General features: G+C 41.2%; 1 long non-coding RNA gene across 2 annotated transcripts; it reads right to left on the reverse strand.

The window, feature by feature from the left end:
- Positions 1–6,383: 6,383 nt before the first annotated feature.
- On the reverse strand, positions 6,384–13,825 carry LOC145421053 (uncharacterized). Of its 2 annotated transcripts, XR_013902323.1 has the most exons (3): positions 13,429–13,825; positions 13,204–13,299; positions 6,384–7,846 (listed from the first exon to the last, which is right to left on the reverse strand). It is a non-coding gene; the product is annotated as an uncharacterized LOC145421053 (long non-coding RNA). The 2 variants fall into 2 exon arrangements; XR_013902322.1 differs by having other exon boundaries at positions 13,204–13,825.
- Positions 13,826–19,766: the final 5,941 nt, after the last annotated feature.

Raw genomic sequence — 19,766 nt, forward strand, 5'->3', positions numbered from 1 at the left:
CGAAGAGCAAAATTATCAAGGCTCTGACCATCACCTGCTCTGATAGGAGGCAGTTCCAGTATATTCTTTAGCTCTTTCAATGCCAGCTGTCTTGGTTGCCCATAACGCTCATCAAGGGCTTTGATGGCTTGAGTGTATGGGTCAGGAGCGTAGGAAAAGGCAAGAGCTAATCGTTTAGCTTGGTCTACTTTGAGGTGATCAAGAAGGACATGATATTTGAAGTGCTCTGTCTCATGAGGATCAAGAAGGTTTGTAAGGGCCATCCGTAACATCCTGTATTGCATTTCGTCTTCTCTACTAAGGTCTGGAAATGAAGGACCTTCAAGCTTATATACATGTGTTCTCGTGCTAGAGGAGTGACCCGAGCTAGCAGTACCAGATATCAAAGGTTTCTGTTCATATGAGGTATTGGATGTAGCTGGTTGCTGCTCTAGAGGAGGGCAATGCTTGTGGTCAGATATGCGAATGAGAGGTTGAACAGGGTCTTCAGCTAAAGGAACAGCAGGTTGAACACATGAGATCTGGTCGGGATCCTGCCGTGATAAGGCCAGGAAATCAAAGGGAGTCTCATCTTCTGTAGCAAGGACTGGTCTAGGCAAACCAGTTGAAGGGATAGCAGCATCTAGTATTGTTGAATTAGGTAAAGGAGGGCTGGCAGCTGTAACTAAGCCAGACTGATGGCTAATCTGCGGGGGCTGGAAGGGTGATTGACAGGTTACTGTATCAATCACTGGGAGCTGCTCATGTTGTTGATGTGTTTGAGGACTGGCTTGTAAACTGCATACAGAAGCTTTGATTCCATCAGATGAGACTGTGCGAATTGAAGATCTGGAGCTACGAGAATGGGAAGGAGATGATTGAACCATAAATTGCTTAATCTCCCTCATGGTCGTTAGGAGTTCCCTCATGACCTCATCTTGGGTGGTGGGTAAAGGAACAAGGGATGTCTCTGGTTGACTTTCTGACTCTCCGACAGGATCCTGCAGCCCATGTGTGTCTTTATCACTGTGCTGGCATTCAGTTTGGCTCTCTGTCTCACATGTAGCTCTTCTAGCTCCAGGGTACTGAACTTCATACTGTTCCAGGTAGGCAGGAGGTCTACTATCACGACTGGATCTTCTAGATGGCTGCTGTGTATCCATGATGCTAATACCTCTCTGGCTCGGAGGACCATGTTTTGAAGGGAGGAAGGTTCAGGGCTGAAGCAATCAGCTTCATGGGCTCATCCGGTTAGAATAAGAAAAGCAGCCATCTAATGCAGAATTAGTTTCAGGGTACTCCTTTTATTCTCAAATAAATAAGGCAAAAAAGGAAGGAAACAAAGACACACATGGACTGCCAATGCTGAAAGAAAACAGAGATTCAAGTTACTCATTACCTTAACATTACATAAAATAAAAACCCAAACAGAACCTCACCTCAGCTGCCGCCCCGTGTGGAAGTGAGGAAAGAGTGAGCCAAAAGTGAATGCAGTCCTTATGTACTGTGTGACATATAATGTGTGACAGGTGAGTGCAATCAAGGACAAGCACCACACCCAATCAAAGGTGAGAGAACTAAACAAGGTGCATCTGGTGAGGTGAGTGGGTGTGCTGGGATGTGCTAAAAGGTGGGTCTCTACAACAGTGAGACAACAGTGCAACTCATCTTTGCCTGAAACTCTTTTTTGTGACTTTAGTCCAACCTGAAATATCATTAAAACAACCCAAAACATAATCATGTGTCCATAGATTTAATGAAACATGTTTGAGGACCTTTGATGCCTCAATTTCTCTCCTTGTACATCTGTTTTATGCCTTTGTTTTCTTCATATAACTGATTGCTATCTTCATCTGTGATTGCCCTCCCCCCTCTTCCTCCCCTCATTCCTTCTGTTAGCTTCACAGCTCTGCATCACACATGACTGCATCCCTCCCCTCCTGTATAAACCTTGTTTTCAGCCTGTTTGGCTGTTGCTGTGATAATGAAGGCACAGGAGGGGAGGTGCCAAGAAAAATAAAGACTGCTGGTTATTGCACTTACATTTTGTTGATGCACATCAGTTTCGCTGTGTGGGAGCGCTTTCTTAAAAAATTCTCATGGGTCTGAGAGTGCACTGAGGAGCATTGTTCATGTTTTAAATATTTTTTTAAAGTGCCATTGCCTGAACAGATTGGGACTTTAAGAATTATACCAACTTCACAGCTGGTGCCTCTTTTCTGCTCCCCTAGTGTGCCAGCAGTTAGCAGTAATAGCTAAAGTTAGTTTGGAAATGGACTCCACGAATCAGTAATGTAGCTGTGACATCGGCTGTTTGTTTGAAATTTCAGGCGAGTGTTTTCACTGTCGACATGTTGGTGTTTTGAAACCAGATGTGATGAGCAAGGGATGGACAAAATTATGGAACTACAAGCTAACAATTTATAACTGACAAGCAATTAGCCAGTTAGCTTACTGTGCATAATCCTCCCTTTTGACTTTCAGAATAACCAGAATTTAAAAAAGCTGAGTTAACATTTTAATCAATCAATAATTTTTCAGATACAGAAGCTACGTTTATACACATTTGATTTTACCTAAAGAAGCTCAAACTCTTTATTCTGGCTAATGTGAGCTAACACTAGCTTGTCTGCTAATGTAGCTGTTTTTCTTTTTGAGCTTTTTATGAATTTTTAATTTCTTGTGGTCCTGAGCAAACATTATACTAAATTCTTCATCATGCATGCATATAAACATCACCATAATCACCCTAATGTGTGATTTTTTCTTAAACCACAAAACCACAAAAATAGGAGTTGCGTTGCAGAATAAGTCAGAAATTCTGAATTCCTAGTTTGAAATTTTCGAGGTATCTTCCGAGGTATCTGGAACATTGTGTTAGTCACGACAGCCACAGGTGTCATTAATAGAATAATTTTTGTGGGTCTAATACTTTTAAATCATAGCAGGAGGACATGGGACAAGGTGAAAATGTAAATGAAGCAGCATGTCCAACAATGGCAGACCCGGTCTGCTACGTAATTCAACGTGCTAAGTCCCTGTTTGGGCCTTGTCTGAGAAAGAAACAGCCTCTCTCAGTGCCAGTTTGAGAGTTATTTTAATTTCCAAACATGGCAGAGTGAAAAGGTCCTTCTCTCCCGTGGCACCATGCCTCTGATTGTGATGCACGCTCGTGTTTGTTGATAAGGTCACAAAAGACCTCGACAGTGTTTGCGCCTGGTTTTAGTGGGCGAATGTAAACGTTTTGGGGAACAGAAACAATCCTCAGCTGACGGCGAGCTGTGAGCGAACACAGAGATAAGATGGAAATTCAATGGTAAAATTAAACACAATTAAACAGCAGCAATAACGAAATAGCACAGATGGTTTGAGTCACATGCAGACAGCACAGCGGGATAAGACAAAGACTGAAGTTCCCACCAAAAAAGAGACTTATAGTAAATGTAAAATGTCATCAGAATAAACTGAATATTACTGATAATATAATAAACTGACATACATAAAGGCTTAGATATAAAAAAAAAAAACTGGTGGATGATCAATCATGTGCTGTGTTGTAAATGCTCACAGTGATGGATAAAAGTCTGTCACAGTTGGATCTTGGACATCATCTGAATATCTGACTGAAGATCAGGCTGAAATCTCTTTAAGACATGAAAAGGGAAGCAAATGTATTTAAAGTGAGCTTCTAAATGCAGCCTGATTGTAATCTGATTACACAATTAATGTTGGAATTTGTTGAAAGATTGAGATTCAGTCATTATAAATGATTTCAAACGATATTTTAAAGGCACAGAGTCTGAAATTTAAGAAAAAAATAAGGGTGAGAGAGGAATGTCAATGGTGAGGAAAAGAACACAAAAACTAAAACTTGCTAAGGAAAAACTTCTAAATTTGCTATTTGTGAATTCTGTATTTCTTCATTCAAAATTACAGAAATTACAGAAGATGATTAGGGCCACTGCATGGGGGAAAAAAAGTGGGCACGTCTATTTTTTCTTCTTTTCCAGAATTCTGTAAATGTTGTAATTTCTTTCTCACTGGTTTGTCATTGTTTTTGTTTTGTTTTGTTTGAAAAATAGGTGTTTTGTTTTTTTGTTTTTTTTAAAGAAATTTGCAGGATTTTCCAGAGTTTTCCTCATAAATTTGCAATTTTATATCTTTAATTTTTTCTTCTAAATTTCAAACTTCTCCCCAACCAAACCATCAGCAATCCTGATACTAGATTCACAAAGTAAAACTTTATGTTTTACCTTCTGTGATGTTGTTTGAGGTGTTTTCTTTGTCCTCCCACCTCACAGAGCATCACTGTGGGAAACAAGAAGCCTCCTCCTCACCATCATCTGTCTCTCAGCCAAGCGTACACAAATAGGAAAGGACAGCAGCTAAATAGTAACACACACACAGACACACACACATCCGCTGTATTTGTGCTGTTTGTGCAGTCTTATCGGGCAGAGATAGGGCAGCTGAGCGGATTGTCTCAGGACCTCGGCTGAACCCCTGAACCTGGAGGCTGTTATCACGACCTCTGACCTCTCACACATGCACACACAGAGATAAGTTGACTCCTGCAGTTCAGGTGATTTTCGAGAGCATGAACGTGTGTGTGTTGATGGTTAATGTGTTCCGGAAGGCGAGCAGAAGAGGAAAGGGAGTGGAGATCAGATGAATCAGATGTGTTCTCTTTGGCCTCACAAACCAACACACACATATATGTAAAGAGGCTGTTAGCCGCCTCTTAGCTTTTCTTATGCAAAGTGGTCCCTGGAGGCGCAGACAGTAAAGTCACCTTCTCCACTCTCAGGGGAAGTTTCCACCATTAGAAGGTGAAATACAGCCAGAGATGAAGCTCAGATCTCCTGTAACACAGTCCACATGTAGAGCAGATCAAACCCATCTCCCCGCTTCACGTCTAACTCCCCTGACGGATCCGAATGTTTGTTAGGCCTCCAAGTAGAAAAGACACCCGCCTTTGTTCCCTGGAGTTGGCCTGTAAAAAAGAGGCAGGTTTAATGTTTTAAACGACGAGCACCTTCTTCATCTTCCCGACTTTCCAGCGAACGGGGAAGGCCAAGTGGCGAAGATAATCATTCGCTGATCCAAATATTTCTCATCTTCATCCCTGAGAGCAGCCAGACAGGAGGAAAAAAGCAACAGCTTCTTTTTATCTAAAGCACGCACGGCCGAAATGGAGCCACCTCCATCTGACCCACAACATCTTAAAAAGGGAAAAGGCAGCTTTACACACAGGAACCTCAGCATTAATGACTGCATTGTGTCTGCACAGATTTAACTTTTTAAAGTGCTGATGTTTGTAATGTGGTTAGTGACCCAGCAAACACTTCCAATACCCTTCAGCTGACAATCTTTATTCTGAGTGATTAATCGTTTTAAATTAACCTTTGGGAAGGAAATCCAATGAACAAAACACGAGATGAATCGGGAAGAAACAGATGAGGCTGATGTGTTACGACACAAACAGGCGTTCTTTCTCTTGAACTGGAATAACATGATCAGTCCTTCCTTTCCAAAGTGACGAGTTTGCTTGGGAGTCAGTGATGGTGGTTTCTCGAAAACCAGGTTTGATACAAACGTCAGCTTTTCTTTAGATGGGATGTTTTTTTAAAACTGCCATAAAATCTTTTTACCACAGTCTGGATCACATGACCTTGAACAAAATTATTATTGTGATGGATTTCCAGTTCACTTAGCCTATAATGAGGCATTAGCAGCTCTGCATCATGGTGCCTGGACGGGAGCAAGAAACGAATGTTAAGGATGGCTGTTTTATGCAGAGTTATTATACTGTTGTATTTGTTATTAATATTTTTTAAATTAAATTTCTTGTTTTCGATACATTGTCTACTTGGTTTGGTTTGGTTGTGGTTATTTTCAGTGCTACTTTTTAGTGTTTTTTTTAATACTTAATTTGGGTTCGGGCAGGTATTAAAACAGAAATAAACTGTGAAGGCAGCCATGAAGATAAATCAATAAACAAGCTTTTCAAACCATCTTTATGCTTGGCATATCAGACAAATGGAAATAAACTCTTATGTACTTTTTTAGATGATCTGAGTTACTTGTGTAAGTACAAATATCCTTTGTGACACAGTCCTTGAGTTTTGCAGCATTTTGGGTTTTAGTCCCTGGTTTGAACCACTTTTCCCATTCAGAGCTGCTTTAATTCTTCATTCCATAGATTCAACAAGGTGCTGGAAACATTTCTCAGAGATGTTGGTCCATGTTCTGAAGGATATAAAAAAAACAACAACAGCAATAGAATAATATTAAACACAAAGTGAACCCGTCTTCCTTCATTAAATAGGTTCTTTTAGATGTTAAGGAGGAATTGACTTAACCAGGCTGGCGGAGAATGAAGACAACCGGACACCTGCAGCAGATGGGGGAATCAGTGAACTTTTATTGAGACAGAGACAACCTCTCAACACAGCTCACATCAGGAGATTCCTCATATTTGCTGTGAGGATGGGTATATATTCTCTAAAACTTACAGGAGGGGGTTGTGAGGAAAGTGCTGCATTAGCAGAAAAACAACTCCATAAAAGGAAATCGGCCTTGGGTGTTCTAGTCTCTTCGCTTGCAGATATCTTTCGCCTGCAGGATGAGGCGATCGCTTCTTATCGCTCTCAAGGCCAAAGTCGTGAGCACACATTTTTATTACACAGTTGCACAGTAACTTTAAAGCTGAACAATATTTAAAGCTGAATAATGTTTGATCAAATTATATTTTCTTCAAATCCCCCTTTTGACCCATCTTAAATGGGTCAACACACAAACATAAGTAGCATTCAAAGGAACACAGAGACGTGTCGAAGCCTGGCTCGAAAAACTCCTCGGGTCTTATCATTTGTCTTTATCTGTCATTGCAGATGAGGAGAAAAGAGTCCAGGCACCACCCTGCCCAGGGGTCGGCTGCAAGCAGTCTCGGTTCCCGACGAAAGCAGTAACAGCTGTCCTGCACACACGGATACAACGAGTTAGTGCAACCAGGGTAGTGACACAAAATTAACAGTCCCTGTAACTCAGCAACCAAAAAGCATAAGTAATGATAAAAATGTGGAGAGTACAGAGTATACTATAATAATGAGAGATATAAACGTGAAAATGTGAAAGAATAAATCAATCGTAAAATAAACACAGAACGGTAACTGCTAAGGACATTCAAAAGTGAATATGGTAAAACGTGAGGAAGGGGTGTGGAAAAAAACAATTTATATCCAGTGGTGGGAGTACACATTCGCTCAGGCTTAAGTCCGGAGACCCTGAGAACATCGCTTAACCCTCACAACCCGACCAGACACAGTTCAACCAGATATATCCTTCAAGAGGAAGTGGGTGAGGGAAACAATTAATAACAAGCCTAATACAAAACACCACAGAGAAACAACCATTCTAGAAGAATTTAAACAAGAGAAAGACGATAATGTTCGTCACCCTCACGATCAGAGTTTTCATCATCCGTTGGCGAGGAGGTAACCGTGTCTCGTTTCTTTCTAAATGGATCGGGCGTGGGCAAAACTGGAGAGGAAGTGGTGGGCAAGACCCTAGGGGCTACATTTGTCAGATTGGGACTGTCAGAAGGGGGCGAAGCTTTTGAACTTGAAGGTGTCAGAAGTGTCGGGGGCCCTTCACAGATCAGGATTATGCCAATGGGAATGAGACCCAGGGCCAGGAAGCAAACAAAGACGCAACATCTTTGCCTGCCTGTCATTTCAGGGGGAAAGGGCCAAGACATGTTTACTTAGCTTGGATGTCGTCTAATAGAGGATGATGGGGCACAGAAAGGTGGTCCAGTTCCCCCCACCTCGCCAAGGGCGTGTTCTAGGAGTTAAAGAGCAACAACCTGAGAGAGAGAGAGAGAGAGAGAGAGAGAGAGAGAGAGAGAGAGAGAGAGAGAGAGAGAGAGAGAGAGAGCCCCTAATGGCCAGTTAGTGGGCTCTAGGTCAAACTGTCCCCAAATTTGTTATTTGTTATTATTACTTGTTTTCATGTCACTTGTCTGTTTTCTACTGCACCCCTCTCACCAAAGCAAAGCAAACATTAGCAGCACATTGACCGTAGTCAGGCATCCTCATTCCATAGGTGCTATAAAACATTTCCTGTAAATACAGTGTAATAGCATCCCCAACTCCTAACCCATAAACACCGTTTCTTCACACATCCGCCCAGAAATCCTGTAATAGAAAAACATTAAAACTGTAACCCTGTAGGGAAGAAAATGTAAATGGTAACGCTGCGCAGTTACCTCTGTAAGCAACACAAGACACAAAAATGGCATTTACAGGTTCACTCATCCTCGAATATTTTGTCATCCTTCTACTCCTGTAAAAGAAACCCACATAAATTCATCCACCCTTTTATCCTATCTAGGTGGAGGTGGTTAACCTTGAGTCATGGTCAAGTCTTGTCATCTTTTACCAGTCAGTCCGTTTGTTTTTATTCCCAGTCTTTCATCCATTCATCCGTTCTTTGCTGATAGTGAAACCTGTCGTCGCATCTAGTTTCCACACTCAGCAAAATGACGTCATCTCAAAAAGAAACAAGAACTTGAGTTTGGATTACCTCGCTGAATCCTTTTTTAAACAGGGACTCTCGTTTCTAATTGTCCCCACAAGTGTTTCCTCCAGAACCCATTTCAATGCGGAGAAACTCACTTACAACAATTTTCTCGCCGACGTGTAATGCTTGTAATTTCCGATGTGCAGATCTGCTTAAAGAAAAGATTCACAAACAAAAATCAGTAAATATAAAACAAAATAAAATGAAAAATAACAAAAACAAAATGCAGACGCCCGGGTCTTAGGACTTGTCACTGAATATTCTTCCCATCAATAAAAATACCAACCTAAACCTACACAGAGTCAAATCAACACCACCTCAACCTTTTCATATTCATAAACCTATATGTTTTGCGTTCGTGAAACAAAATTGAACCATTAAGTAAGTTGAGCTCTTGAAATGTTTTAATTCTCTTAATTCTGCCAGTTTATTTCAACACTTATTCAATGACTTTTATTCAACTGCTACTTGGTCACTCGACTTTTACCTGTTCAAATTGCCTAGGGTTCAACAAAGTCTAGATCCCCGTTATCATGAAACTTGAACGGTGTACGATGATTTACTTACAGTAATTTAGAATCATCACTCAACCTAGCTCTACTACTGGCACTGCGTGACTTTTCTCACACTGGAAACCAGAATTTAGTACAGAACTTTAATGCCTCAGGCAATCGCGTTCAAGGGCTGCCCCCCCTTCTCTTCTTCTTTGTCCGTGTGTTCCTCCTTTATTAAATCTCCATCACAATGACGTGGCGCTCTGAAATAAAACTCACACTGTTAATTCCTCGTTTTCACTCTGCACCACTGCTCAGAGTGTTTTCTTTTCTTTTTAGTGTAGAGTAAACAATTAAGTCGAGGCCTTAAGCCCCAGATATCTCGCACGGGCATCATTTTCATAACCAAACCGCTCCGGACTCTGCTCCCCAGACCACACAAATGCCCTCTGGGCTTATTATTATAGCAAATTCTGTATTTGACTTTGTTGTGTGCAGCATTGAGCCTTTGTCAGTAAAGCATTCTTCATTGCAGCAGCTAGAGCATTGTGTGTCACTTCTTAGTAAATTAAATCAACATTTTGATTTTAGTGCATGGGTATGTATCAGTTTTTACTCCCTCAACAAGTGCATAAGTGTTCATGTGTGTGTTTCCCTTCATTCTAAGTAGGCGCATGCAGAAGTGTGTGTTCGTGTGTTGGTATATGTTTGTGTTCATCACCTTCCTGTTCTGTAGTTTAGGTAAACCAGCGGCCTGACGCATGGCCTAGGGTCCTCCCCTCCTCTTTGGGTCTGTTTTCATCCGTTGTTGCAGCTGCCTGCATCTTCCTTACTTTGCTCCACGGCCTTCTGCAGCTCTGCTGTTCGGCTCTTCTCAGAGGTCAGCATCCTTCTGCTCACCGTCCCTTTTCCTCCGGGCTTAATGCGCGTCTCGTCACAGCTCTGTCAGCTGACGCAGCCTGGGAATTTCCCCCGTGTAGTGAAACGGGCTTTAGGTTTAGTGCTCTCCGTCTCTGCTGCATGAGATCACTCTTTTGCAGCACTGTTGACATCCTCAAGTTGTTGTTGTGAGTCCAGCTGCTGTGGCCTTCAGGGGTCAAAGGGTCAAAGATGGTCGCGGAGAGGGCAACGATGGTAGAGGGGAGGGTAGGAGTCCAGGTCAGCTTCGGCTCTCAGAAAAAACAAAAACAAAACAAAACAGGCGAACAGGAAAATGATGTTGTGTTGGCTGTGCTGTGTTGGCTGTGTTATCCCGAGAGGGGAGAAACAACGAGATCTCGTCTCCCCCCTTTTTTGTTTTTGGTTTTTTTTTTTTTTTTTTTTTCTCCATATAATCAACTCATAACCCCTCAAGTTGACAGGACAACACAGGTACGTGTTAAAATTCTTAAGATCCTGTTTAGAAACCTAAAAAGGAATTTCCTATCATTCAGTAGTCATTTGTCTTAAACAATCAACAAAAACATGTCCCAAGTCGACCCTTTTAACCACTAAATTTGTCGTGTCCTCACTTAATCCTCAGACCAGTGTCTTTGTCTTTTGACGTTACGTTGTTGTCCTGCAACCCAAAGCGTTTAATTGTCAGTAATGTATGAACTATATCATTTAAAAACAGGTGTATGTTAAGTGTCGCTACTTTAACCTTGCATGTACGTGCACATGTATGTAAGCTGTTTCTTCATTGCATGTATGGGTGCGTCTGTATATGGGTTACTTTAACTTTTTCTCAAACGAGGCATTTCTCTAACACGCACATGTGTCTGTTCCTCACCCTTCTCATATCTTTCTCTGGTTGTGTGTGGTTTTATTTGTTTCAGTGATTTACCAGGAACATCTTTTCCTTTTCTCCATGTCTTCCGCCAGAGGTTAACACTGGTGAGATTCAGGGACACAGCACCCAGAGCAGGTCAGCGAGAAAAACCTGCCTCAAACTACATTCTCTCTTTTTTGTTTTACCGGGAGGGGTGAGGACAACTCTGGTGTCCAGCCGTGAATTTTAGCCAAAGCTTGGCCTGTCTTCTGCTGCCGTACTCAGGCTTCCAGGTTAAGAAAAAACACCTGTATGAAGACACTAAACATACATTTAGTATTTGTATAAACATAACTGCCTAAATCATTGAACTCTTGAGGAGGGTGTATTTCAGAATCAGAATCAAAATCAAAAACTTTATTGTCATTGTCATGAGACCGACGACATTAAGAATGGTCCCTGATCATTGCATCATCCCTAGTAATATCAAATATAAAAAAACAATAAAATTCAATCAATAAAATAGATAGAATACTTAAAATACTAAGTATTCCCACCGTCATGCTTCAGACCGTGCATAGATTAACACAAGAGTGGCATGGTGGACATTTTTGTAGTATTCAGATGTGTTATTGCAGTTGGATAACAGCTGTGTTTGAGTCTATTAGTCCTTGCTCTGATTGCCCTGTACCGTCTGCCTTAGGGCAACAGTTCGAACAGGGAGTGGCCAGGATGTGAGGTGTCTTTTATGATGTTTTGGGCCTTTTTAAAACAGTGGGCGTTGTTTGACTCTTTACTAACTTTAAAACCCCACCATAACAATTTCTCACTGACAAACTTCTATGCATCCATTTAAACATGCGAAGCCAGCACAAAATCACACACATACCCCTACAGCAAAGCTTTAACATAACCACAATGCAACTCCTCCCTTAAACGGGAGAAATCACCCTGAATCAACCAACTCTATATAAAACGTCAAACAAAGATAAACCACAAACATTTCTACACTTCTGTGTCTTCCACGCAGCACAATAGGCAGAAAAACACCGATTACTCACAGTCTACAACAAAAGAAAAACCTGCTCTTTTCACAACTCTCACAGCTAAAGTCAAAACTCTTACCCAGTGCCTCTGAAATAATAAAAAATCACCAAATACTCGATTACTCTTTTCACTCGCTCCCTCTCACTCCCTTCTTCCTCATACAGCATACACGCTCGCTCCCGCGGACCCGCTCGGCCCCGCGGGCTCACTCGGCCCCCACCTTTTTCCTCTCACAGAGACAGAGAGAGACCCTTTTCCTTTTTTTTTATTTCTCCAGCACACATACACACACAGAATCCCAACTGAGAGAAAGAGGGAGAGAAGAGAAAAGAGTTGTAGAGAGGAAGTTTTTTAGCAGGAGTTTCAGATCTAACAGATTTATACAACTTATTTACACACACCGGTAATTTATGTTCTATTTATTGATTTTAAAGGAGAATTTGGGCCAGCTGGGTTTCTGCCTCTGTTAGGCACTAACAGCTGGGGCGCTGCTTTAAAGGTGAGTCAGCACTGAAATATCCCTTCAGGTGTTACCAGGCTTCTACCAAACCGGAGTCTGGCGGGTAACCTTGCCTAGAGCTTCCTGATAGGGGTGCTAGTTGGTTGTCACCTTGTTCACACGTCTCATTCACACTTCATACATTACCTGCAGTCACTCATTACCCTCCTTATGTATGTAATAAATGTGTAAAAAAATTCTATGTGTGGTGTATTATTTTAACCAAAAGAGGAACCTAGTTCCTTTAATTGTGTAATCTGTGAACAACGGAGAACCAAACTGTCCTGCCCAGTGTTCCACAGCAAGCATTCAGCGTGTATTTATGTGTGTCCAATATCAAACAGAACATCAAAACATTTAAAACACTAAAATCATCGGGGTTTTAAGAAGAGATCCGTTTTCTCCTATTGATCAAAGGGACCCCTCCTTTGGACTCCAACCAGTACTTCTCCTTTTAAGTTTTAGAGGATCTTTTCTAATAAAGTCCTCTGGGCCTTCCTAACCCTTCTGTAGTTTAGAGAATATTACTAAAAAATATTCTCAAGGCCTTTAACCTTTTAATTTGTTTAGAAAGGCGTTACTAATAAACCCTTTCAAGGTCCCAGACCTGCACTGAGGTATTTATCCGACACCGGAGAGCAACCCGTCGGCTGCAACCGTGGTCAGACCTCAGTTCACTCTTATCTTTATTCACTTATTCACTTATTTCTTATTCACTTATCTCTTATTCACTTGTCTGATTCTCAACAAGCCTTAAGTAAGCCAGACAATTTTGGTTATGAATTACTAGGAGTTTGGACACTAAGTATTTTTATAATGTTCAATATAGCAGAAATAAAAGGTCTGCTTACCTTGTTTTTGTGTGCACACAGCTTTTGTCCAAACTCCGTTCACTCAGACCACGGCCGATGTCCTCCCACCCGTTCCAGTTTGGCCTGGAGCGGATCCTGTTCGTGACGCCAATTGAAGGATATAAAAAAAACAACAACAGCAATAGAATAATATTAAACACAAAGTGAACCCGTCTTCCTTCATTAAATAGGTTCTTTTAGATGTTAAGGAGGAATTGACTTAACCAGGCTGGCGGAGAATGAAGACAACCGGACACCTGCAGCAGATGGGGGAATCAGTGAACTTTTATTGAGACAGAGACAACCTCTCAACACAGCTCACATCAGGAGATTCCTCATATTTGCTGTGAGGATGGGTATATATTCTCTAAAACTTACAGGAGGGGGTTGTGAGGAAAGTGCTGCATTAGCAGAAAAACAACTCCATAAAAGGAAATCGGCCTTGGGTGTTCTAGTCTCTTCGCTTGCAGATATCTTTCGCCTGCAGGATGAGGCGATCGCTTCTTATCGCTCTCAAGGCCAAAGTCGTGAGCACACATTTTTATTACACAGTTGCACAGTAACTTTAAAGCTGAACAATATTTAAAGCTGAATAATGTTTGATCAAATTATATTTTCTTCAGTTCCCATCCCAAAGGTGCTCTGCTGGGTTTAGATCTGGTTCAAGTAACCAGTTTGAGATTATTTGAGCTTTGTGACATGATGTGATATCCTGCTAGAAGCAGCCACCAGAAGACAGGTACACTGTCATAAAACCATGGACACGGTCGGCAACAATACAGCTGGCACTGAGGGCACCCAAAGTGTGCCAAGAACACAATCCTCTACACCATTTACACCACCAGCAGCCTGACCTGTTGATACAAGCCAGATCCAAGCTCTTATGTTTTTTTACCTCACCCCCAACTCGCAGCAGATTCTGTTTCTGCCGGAGATTTTTTTCCTCTGAAAAGGGAGTTTTTCCTTCCCACTGTCGCCAAAGTGCGAGGGGTCTTCTGATTTGGGGGTTTTTCTCTGTAATATTGTAGGGTCTTTACCTGCCAATATGAAGTGCCTTGAAGCAACTGTTGTAATTTGGTGTGATATAAATAAAACTGAATTGAACTAAAAGTGTGTTTTGGCTCAGGTTTTGTCTTCCTTCAGTGTTTCCTTGTCTCATCTTTCTCTCTGTGCCTGCCTCTGTTGTTATGTCTGAGGTGAGTCTTCTCTCTGCGTTTAGCGTTTGTTTTCAGTGATTTCCTGTTTACTTTGAAGGTTGCTGATCTTGCCTTGCATTATTTTTTCTTCCACCTTTATGATTGTCTGCATTACTTTCTGCTCTCACTGCATTAAAAGTCCCAGGTTGCTGATTGTTTTTGTTGGATTGTCTGTTTCACCTGTTACCCTCTCCAGAGTTTCCTTGCCTTGTTTATGTACCTCTAGATTTATTCACCTTTTGTTCTGAACTTAAATTATGAGTCTGCTTTTTATTTTTATTTTACTCCGTGTTTTGTTCTGTATTTGGTCCGTCCCTGAGCTGAACTGCAGGTTTTAGTAATAGCCTCCATTTAAGTCAGTAAAATTTTCATTGTGGCAGGTCATGTTTAAATTCAGGCTTTTCGCTAGCCTTTTAGTTTGACCCTGTGGAGAAATCCTCTGAAGGATGTTGAAGGAATATTTACAGTTGAGACAGGGAGAGACAGGTTTTAAGGGTAGAAATCAGTCGATTTGTAAGGGAAGATGGAGAGGGAGACGAAAAGGAGAGATTAGAGGAATGGAAGGATTTGGAAAAAAGTGACACACGAGAGGGTGATGGTGAAAGGCAGGGTCGAGCTGACCATATTCTGTGTCATTTTATTGGAGAAAATGTGCTTTTTTTGTGGAAAAACTTCAGTATTTCTAGTTTTTGTTGTCCAGCTTGGTGATAAAATGTAATTTATACAGAGTATTTTTAAAGAATGTCAAGTATCCTCCCTTTTCTTTCCCAGTCAGGGATCAGGCTTCATGTTGGGTGTAGGGCATGGTTCCAGGAGGCACACGTGTGCACCAAATTTCATACATGTGCACAAAACACGATGGTGTTTTTTTTTTCAGATATTTGTGAGGCTCAAACCTGTAGCTGAAAAAGAGATGTACCAGCTGATGAAAGCATTCCTACTGAAACCCAAAGACAGACAGCAACTGCTGCAACAGCTAACACCTGTTTATTATTTAAAGGTTACTGGGATAAAATAGAGAAAACTTGAGTATTTACTTAAGTATTTACACACTTAGGACACATCAACAAGCACTGTGATTTCAGCTGCTCTTCTGCCTGGTAACAGTGTTTGGTGTTTCACTTTGGATGGATCCACAGATTAGCATATGCTTTTTCAGTAGTGATGGGTCGTTCGCGAACGAAATGGCTCTTAGAGCCGGCTCTTTGACGTGAACGACGCGAGCCGGCTCCTTATCGCGAGCCGTCACGTGGGTTTTTGTTTGTTTTTTTTTTTCTTTCTCTCAGCCTCTCTCTCGCACTTTTTTTCCGCTTCACTCTGCACGCGAGCCTTGTGCTTTACGCTGGGCAGAGGGGGGAGGGGCGGTAGTTACACTCAGTAGCACAGGAACAGAGCCAGAGAGAGAGAAAGAGAGGCAGGGACAACAACATTAGAAAGGTATAGTAATCATCCACAACTATTTTCGGTTGCAGATGATAAAGGATTGAGAAAATTTATTCATGCAGGTCCATATGACAGAGAATATGCATGTTCTTTTAGTTTTCATATTATAATTTATATTTAATTGTGTTGTGGTTTGCAGTGTTTTGTGTTCTTTTCACTTTAAATTTGTGAAAGGAAAAAGCTGAAAATTTAAATAGTTAAAACTTGAAATGTGAATAGTCGATTTTTGTATTATATGATTTATTTATTACATTTTATGTGGAGTGAATAAATAAAAGTATATTTACGGTGGCCCCTAGAGACAAAGCACATACAAACTTCAAATCACGTACGAACTCTGAAGCATGTACAAACTCCAAAACACGTAAAAACACGTACAAACTCCAAAACACGTAAAAACTCCAAAACACGTAAAAACACGTACAAACTCCGAAGCACGTAAAAACTCAGAAGCATATAAAAACTCAGAAGCGCATAAAAACTCAAAACACGTACAAAAGACAACAGAAGTGCTCCAGGATGCTGGGCGCAGTGTTTGAGCCTTTGTTATCTTGTGGCTACACAAGCCAGCAAGTACCAACGACCGGATTTGGTGTGTGGTAATAACAGGTAAATGAACTTTTTTTTAAATTATTTGAATATATATATGAGTGCCTGTGTATAAATACACAAACAATACACACATGCTTTCAATTGTGTAATTTAAGTGATCTAGTAGCTCTGCTTTGGAAGTTCAGTTCATGCTAGAAATGTGTTTTGGAGTTTGTACGTGTTTTGTCTCTAGGGGCCACCGCATATATTTATATATAAACATATATAAATAAAACCACTTGTTTTTACGTTAGTAATTCCTTTTGTGCATAATTTTATATTATTGTTAATAATAAATTAATTAAAGCAACAAAACAACCTGAAGAGCCGGTTCGGAGCCGAAAGAGCCGGCTCTTTTTAGTGAGCCGAACCGAAAGAGCCGGATCTCTAAAAAGAGCCGGAAATCCCATCACTATTTTTCAGACTGACACTTTTAGCCTTTCTTTATATAACCTTATACATTTATGACACACGCGTGCTGTGTCACGTCACACCATGTTTTCCCCTTGTGTAAAAGTGAAAAATAGGACAAAAAGATAAAACTCTCAGAATGTTTGACTGCTTCGTTATATTTGGAGTGGTTTCCATCACATTCAACAAAATCTGCAAATCTTGTAACCTTTTGGTGAATTGTAACATTGTAACATTCCCTGATGAGACTGACTTCCTTCTACCATGAAAAGCCTTCCCTTCATATAAACTGGATAAAAGCCAGACTTTCGAAAAGTGCATGTCTGGCAGAACCATTTAAAAGATATGACACTGTCTCAGTAATAAAAATGCTGTGCAATCACAGATAAAGAGCGACGTAAGGTCACCCTACCCTTCATGTTATAATCTTCCCAGCTTCGTTAACATGTCCCACATTTAGTTCATTTTGATCTGGTCACTCTAATCGCAGATGTTTATTAATCTCTAGGTGATTATTAGGTCTTCATAACTTTCTTCTTAAAACAAATGTTTCAGATTTCAAGTCGGCTTTGAGGACCCAGATCTCACAGCAGTCAAGTCCAAGTCTTGGGTTTGCCTAAGACTTGGACTTCCTTTTGCTGATCAGTTCTTGAGTTTATAAAATAGTTCCCATTACTGTCTGCACCTCTGACTGTTTTTTGTCTTCAAGTATGCAGCTCTTCTCTGTTTGCAGGACTAAATAAAGTCCCACAGCCCACCAACACTCCATCATCCCATTCCTGTCATTCCTGGAATTAGTGACGCAAAGCGTGGGGCCTTAAAGAACCAAGGTGCTCTCCTCCTCCACCGCTTTGTTCTTTCTCACGCTGAGACCAGCCGAGATCATCACTTCTCCACTTCTTCCCATTGAATCCTCCTCCTCCTCTGCATTCCTGAGGGCAGCGCATTGCCTGGGAGTGACGAGGAGACATTCCTGGGACTTTTGTTGGGCTCAGGATGCTCTTCCGGGGAGAAATGGAAGGAGGAGCAGTAACGGTAGAAGGTGTTTCTTTACGACTGCTTTAAATTTATTTACAAAGATGGAGATGCTGGAGGTAATAATGGCCTTTTTATTTTCACTTACAGTGAATGTGATGACGCAGTGACACAGTGAGCTTGAGCAAGCTGTGTTCATGTAAGGACTTAAATAGCAAAGTGTATATAAATACTTTTAAAGGACACATTCTCTCCTCCAAATCATTGCAATAAAGCTAAGCCAAAATAAATCTTCTGGCCACCACCAAGCAACAGGCCAGAGCTGGCTATAGCAGTGCATTCAGCAGCTTAAGAAGCAGAATGGAGTGGCCACAAATCCCAAAGCGGAAATAAAGACCCCAAATCATGACATCACAGCCAATCTATAATGTAGTATTGCATTTCTCTAATCTCTAATATAATGACCAAATACCCCTTTTGGGCACACTTTAGCCCATATGGGACCAACTCTGAACAGAGGGTCAACATTCAGTCACAAAGAGCCCCAAAAGTAGCCCCTATTAGGCCTAACCTGTTTGCTAACTAGAGTGGTTTTACCCCATTCAGGTGGGCTAACTTATTTTAGCCTTGTGGCAAATATGGTCCAGATTTGGTCCACTTTAGCCCAGATTTAACCCCAATGGATTCCATCTAGATAGCAATGATTGTTTTGCTGACACCTGGAATTTTCTTTGTGCTACATTTTGGCCTTGACTAGCCAAGTTGACTAGGGGAGCGCAAGATGTCAGGTGTGTTGTGGCACTTGGGTCACATCTGTCCCATTTTTTCCAGTGCTGTAGCTGAGCCATAAGTGCCGAAAGTAGCCCAGCTTTGGCACAAATGTGGGGAACTGGAGCAAGGGGATGGTTGTAACAAAGCTCAGGTCTCTGTGTGAGTACTGACCCACCTCACAGGTCAAATAAATCATTATTTTAAACATGACGAGCATTCTTTCTGCAGCTGTGCAAGTTTAGAAGTTATTTATCTGTTGGTTGTGTATATGCAGCTGAGAACCAGACTGCTCTTATCACAGCCAGTGTGTATAGAAGCCTGCACTTTTGTCTTACGTCTGCTGAGTAGGCTGGCACTCCTCAGACGGGTGTGTGTTTTGTGCCTATATGTCTGAAGAATGTTAATTCACGGTGGACAGAAATCAAGGAAGAGAGCCAGACAATAGAAAATGGATAACGTGAGAGGACAAAGAAGCTGGCAGGTCAGATTAATGAAGTTGAACAAGTCTGTGAAGTCTTTGAGAGTCATACACTCAGAGATGCTTTAATTGCTCCTAATCACGTGATTTCATTGTTCATTGAATGTCTGCATCCAGTTTTTAGGGGCCTTTTAGGGGGCTGTGGTCCATTCTCTTAGTGGAAATGTTAGCCAAATGGAAAGTTAGTCTAAGACCATGACTAAACAATGACAGGGCTGGGTGATTATTAGATTTTTTTTTTTCAGCTAACAAAGATTACGGAAACAAGATAAAGGGGATAAAACAATTATTTTGCTTTATCTCGTGCTTTAAATCAAGCACACCCCTTTCGTTTTGCAATATGTGCTTTCAATGCTCAGACCCACTCTGAGTTTGGTTCAGCTCAAGTATGAGGAGATATCGGTGTAATTAACAGTTTAAGAGGGCAACAGACTTTTCTGTAACTTCCATGTTTGCTTCATAGAAGACTTCCAGAAAAGCACACCAGGGTGAATCAGGTGTAAACTCTTTATATACCCTTAAAAGGACCTTTAATATCTCCTTGTATATGATCCTTTATACGACTGTAACAACAGCACATTTCAGGCCTCGGTCAGCAACACTCCTTTCACCAGTTTCACTGAAGAATAACCCGGCCGTTCAAACTGAAGACTGATGTGAGATCATCATTACTTTTGTGCAATGAAGTGTGTCTTATA

Source organism: Astatotilapia calliptera, chromosome 16 (genome assembly GCF_964374335.1).
Source record: "Astatotilapia calliptera chromosome 16, fAstCal68.1, whole genome shotgun sequence".
Lineage (NCBI taxonomy): Eukaryota > Metazoa > Chordata > Actinopteri > Cichliformes > Cichlidae > Astatotilapia > Astatotilapia calliptera.